Source organism: Tupaia chinensis, unplaced genomic scaffold, assembly GCF_000334495.1.
Source record: "Tupaia chinensis unplaced genomic scaffold, TupChi_1.0 Scaffold000054_1, whole genome shotgun sequence".
Classification (NCBI taxonomy): Eukaryota; Metazoa; Chordata; class Mammalia; order Scandentia; family Tupaiidae; genus Tupaia; species Tupaia belangeri.
The window spans coordinates 8,671,153-8,676,816 of record NW_006159512.1 but is presented as its reverse complement, the minus strand read 5'-3'; positions in this window follow the sequence as shown (position 1 = coordinate 8,676,816).

The following is a 5,664-nucleotide window of genomic DNA, read 5'->3' as shown; positions in this document are numbered from 1 at the left end:
ATGTTTTTGTTTTTTTTTTTTTTTTTTTTTAAGAGAGAGATGTTTTATTTTTGAGAGGGTTTTCACTATAGGGTGTGTGCTCTCGCCAGACAGATAGAGACAGAGAGACAGAAAGTGAAAAATCACCCCCCAGGGGGAATGGTCATACCACAATCCCTTCTCCTCCATTCTCCTCTCGGGATCTTGGGCACGCACGCACATGCGCCCAGCGTGAGTTTTAAGCCACCGGGTCCGGGACGCGAACTGCGGTCGACTACGTGGGAGTCCAGTGACATAGCCATTACGCTAACTGCTGGTTCCCAAGAGAGAGATTTTTGCTGTAGAGCACGTGTGCTCACCAGAGAGACAGAGAAATAGAGACAGAAAGCGAGAAATCATCCCCCCAGAGGGGATGGCCACGGCACAATCTTTCTCCTCCATTCTCTTCTTGGGACCTTGGGCACACACACACATACACCTGACGTGAGTTTCAAGCTGCTAGCTCCGAGATTCGAACCGTGGTCGACCATGTGAGAGTCCAATGATGCAATCATTACATCCGCTGGTCCCCTGAAGCATTTTTTGAAAAGTTTTAGATATGTTACCATATTGTCCTATAACACAAGTAATGATTTCTAACTTATCTGTAAATATGTGTAGGCTGGGTCATAAATCAAACATGGAATTCATATCCCTCAAAGAGTATTTAATTTTTTTAGGCTAAAAGCCCAATTTTTTTTTCTTAAATAATGATTTATTTAATTTTATTTATTCATTCACTTATTTTATTTTGACCAGAAAGAGACATAGACAGAGGGAGAGAGAGAGGGAAAGTGAGAAAGCAAGCCACCAGGTCTGGGACTAGAACCAGGGTCGGCCATGTGGGAATGTCTAGTGTCTTAACCACCACACCACCTGCTGGTCCCCCGAAAGCCCAATATCTTACAGGTAAGCTTCTGCTTGAGAGAAGCTGGGAATTAAACAAGCGGGATGAAAAGCTCACAGGATGGAAAGTCGAAGACTGGGACTCAAAGGCAGACCCTGGTGGTGTCTCATGGGACCTGGAATGTCACGAATGAGGGAGTCTTCATAAAGTTCACTGAAAATGCACAGCATGAAGGAACTATGCATGCATTTCAATTTTTTCTTTTTTAGAGAGATTTTTGCTATAGGGCATGTATGCTCCCTAGAGAGACAGAAAGAAACAGAGAGACAGGAAGTGAGAAATCACACCCCGGGGGAATAGCCACACTGCAATCCCTTCTCCTCCATTCTCCTCTCGGGATTTTGGGCACATACACAAACCCAGTGTGATTTTACCAGTCTGGGACTAGAACCATGGTCTATGTGGGAGTCCAGTGACATAACCATCACACCATCTGCTGGTCCTGGATTTCAAATATTTTTTTTTGCACCAAAATAAAGTCATACTTTAATTCCATTTTTCCAGAAACTGAAGTCCCCTGTAGTCTCTCTGAGCCTTGGTCTCATCTTTAAAATGGTGTGGCAGAACTAGGTGACACCTCTGTTCTGTTTTCACTCAGCAATTTTATGATGGAAGTGAGAAATTCGAAAGGTCAGGATGAACATTTACTTTCTTCTCATCTGGCTCTGTCTTGTCTGTGTCTGCTAAAGCTGAAGCGTGAGCGGCTTTCTTTGCCTTGGGTTTTCTAAATAACAATAAACTGTCTCTTGGATTCATTTCTTACATGAACATATACTAAAAGCTTAGAACTTGGATCTTACAAGAATGAATAAGGCACCATTCTACCCTGGAAAAACTCATGAATTGCCATTAGCCAATAGCCACTAGCAGCAGATGGCGTAGTGGTTATGTCACTGGACTCCCACACAGCCAACCACAGTTCAAGTCCCAGACCTGGTGGTTTAAAAATCATGCAAGGGGTGTATGCATGTGTGCCCAAGATGCCAGGAGGAGAATGGAGAAGGGATTGCAGAGTGGCCATCCCTCCTGGGAGGGTGATTTCTCACTTTCTCTCTCACTGTCTCTCTCTCTGGCAAATGCATATTCCCTAAAGCAAAAAAGCCCTTAAAAGATAAACTCAAGATAAAGAGAAAGAGAGAGAGAGAGAAAGAAAGAAAGGAAGGAAGGAAGGAAGGAAAGAAGGAAGGAAGGGAGGGAGAGAGAGAGAGAGAGAGAAAGAAAGCAAGAAAGAAAGAAAGAGAGAAGAAAGAACGAACTCATGAAAAGATAGCGTTATACAAATGACCAACTAGCGTGGGACACCAGTCTATAGGGACAGATAACAGAACCCTTTCTGAGGAGGGCACAGACAGCCGTCTCAAGCAAGGTGTCGCTTAAACTAAATTCTAAAGACATAAAAGTGTTTGCAAGGTAGATAAAATAGAAAAGGTATTTCGGAGGCCAGTGGTACATGAAGATGCTTGGAAAGATCGAGTCAGTCCAGAAAAATCGTTACTTCTAAGTTATCACTGATAGAAAAACATGCCTTGTCTTTTTTAATGATAAAACAAACAGGAGTAATTTGGAAGTCTTACACAATTCGTAAGTCATATGTACCAGGCTTAACATTTGCCCTTTGTAAATTTTTTTAATGAGTATTTTTTTTTTCTTTTATGGTAAAGAAACTCCCAAATCTTTCTTCGAGCTTCATTTCCTCACATTGTGTCGGTAATTCTGCGATTCTGTTCTCAGGTGTAACTTTCTGGTCCTCCAGCACTCTCAAGGGATTAAGGCAATGCCACTCCTGGCAGCAGCCACCAGATGGTAATGAAGAGCAGCCTGGCTTTGTGTCTTCGGGGACCAAGCTCCAAGCTCCTTACCACGGGTCCAGCTCAGGCTTCGCAGTTTGTGGGGGAAGCTTACGTCCACACATCCGCATGCCGGGCCGGTCTGGTGCCAGGCCAGTGTGTACCTGTAACACTTTGATTATCTACTTGAGATGCACATAAGTTGCATGATTGGGGTTTTAAAAATACTGACAAAAATACCAAAATCTGCTGCTATGCTTTTCTTTGAAAGTTGTGATTTAAACATTTGAAAGACCAGAATATTTGTGAATATAATACAAATACATGTGTCTTCAAGGCTAATTGAGTGGTTTTTTTTTTTTTTTCTGTTTGTGAATATATTTGCCACAGGAATCCCTTCATAGCGCCATGTAAAAAATGATAAAAAAAATACAATGCAAATGTGTGCAATGTAATTGTGCAAAACACACAACGCGGTCCGCATCTTTGCCTCTTAGGCGTGTTTAATTGCTCAGTAGGCGCATTCAGGCCTGTTTTTCCCAAATGAAACACAGTGAATGGTAAATATTGTGGAAAAGCTTAGGCCCCTTCTTTCTTTCTTTATAAAAAAATCATTTATTTAATTTTATTTATTAGTATCATTACTGTTTTACATTTGCTGTAAGGCATGTGCATTTACCAGAGAAAGAGACAGAGGGAAAGTGAGAAAGTGAGCCACTAGGTTCAGGACTAGAACCATGGTCAGCCATATGGGAGTCCAGTGCCTTAACCACTATACCACCTGCCTGCCCCTATTTATTTCTTTTTCAAAAGGAGTTCTTAGAAAGCATTTTTTGGGGAGACCAGCAGGTGACATGGTGGTTAAGGTGCTGGACACTCCCACACGGCCAACCGCGGTTTGAGTTCTGGACCTGGTGGCTTGTTTTCTCACTTTCCCTCTCTCTCTTTCTCTCTCTGTGTCTCTCTCTGGTCAAATTAAAATGAATGAAGAAATAAAATAATTCTTTTTTAAGTGTGTTTTGGCCAGCCATGGCAGTAGAGTGAGAGTACGGCGCTTTGCAATGCTAGCGGTCATAGGGTGGCTCAGGGTTCAGGTTCCGGGGGCACTTACCCATGTCAGGTTCACAAGGCTCAGGATCCGCGCTAGCTGGGATGGCTGGAGGGGGATCCTTCATTAAAGACAGAAATACATTTTAAAAAAATCCTTATATTTGAATGATTATGTTGTACATATTTTGTTCCTTTTTCTGCTAGTGTTTTGCATTCTCCAAAATTTCTATAATGAAAATGCATTATTTGCTTAATTAAAAAAAATCAAAAAGACAAAATTCAGATAACGGTGAATAAAGTCTAAATAATGGCTTACGTATGTTTAATGCTTAAGACCGATCACAAGTCCTCACCCGGGACACAAAGAGAGAGAGAGAGAAAGAAAGAAAGGAAGGAAGGAAGGAAAGAAGGAAGGAAGGGAGGGGGAGGGAGAGAGAGAGAGAGGAAGAAAGAAAGAAAGAAAGAGAGAGAGAGAAGAAAGAACGAACTCATGAAAAGATAGCGTTATACAAATGACCAACTAGCGTGGGACACCAGTCTATAGGGACAGATAACAGAACCCTTTCCGAGGAGGGCACAGACAGCCATCTCAAGCAAGGTGTCACTTAAACTAAATTCTAAAGACATAAAAGTGTTTGCAAGGTAGATAAAATAGAAAAGGTATTTCGGAGGTCAGTGGTACATGAAGATGCTTGGAAAGATCGAGTCAGTCCAGAAAAATCGTTACTTCTAAGTTATCACTGATAGAAAAACATGCCTTGTCTTTTTTAATGATAAAACAAATAGGAGTAATTTGGAAGTCTTACACAATTCGTAAGTCATATGTACCAGGCTTAACATTTGCCCATTGTAAATTTTTTAATGAGTATTTTTTTTTTTCTTTTATGGTAAAGAAACTCCCAAATCTTTCTTCGAGCTTCATTTCCTCACATTGTGTCGGTAATTCTGCGATTCTGTTCTCAGGTGTAACTTTCTGGTCCTCCAGCACTCTCAAGGGATTAAGGCAATGCCACTCCTGGCAGCAGCCACCAGATGGTAATGAAGAGCAGCCTGGCTTTGTGTCTTCGGGGACCAAGCTCCAAGCTCCTTACCACGGGTCCAGCTCAGGCTTCGCAGTTTGTGGGGGAAGCTTACGTCCACACATCCGCATGCCGGGCCGGTCTGGTGCCAGGCCAGTGTGTACCTGTAACACTTTGATTATCTACTTGAGATGCACATAAGTTGCATGATTGGGGTTTTAAAAATACTGACAAAAATACCAAAATCTGCTGCTATGCTTTTCTTTGAAAGTTGTGATTTAAACATTTGAAAGACCAGAATATTTGTGAATATAATACAAATACATGTGTCTTTTAGGCTAATTGAGTGGTTTTTTTTTTTTTTTCTGTTTGTGAATATATTTGCCACAGGAATCCCTTCATAGCGCCATGTAAAAAATGATAAAAAAAATACAGTGCAAATGTGTGCAATGTAATTGTGCAAAACACACAACGCGGTCCGCATCTTTGCCTCTTAGGCGTGTTTAATTGCTCAGTAGGCGCATTCAGGCCTGTTTTTCCCAAAGCTTACACAGTGAATGGTAAATATTGTGGAAAAGCTTAGGCCCCTTCTTTCTTTCTTTATAAAAAAATCATTTATTTAATTTTATTTATTAGTATCATTACTGTTTTACATTTGCTGTAAGGCATGTGCATTTACCAGAGAAAGAGACAGAGGGAAAGTGAGAAAGTGAGCCACTAGGTTCAGGACTAGAACCATGGTCAGCCATATGGGAGTCCAGTGCCTTAACCACTATACCACCTGCCTGCCCCTATTTACTTCTTTTTCAAAAGGAGTTCTTAGAAAGCATTTTTTGGGGAGACCAGCAGGTGACATGGTGGTTAAGGTGCTGGACACTCCCAC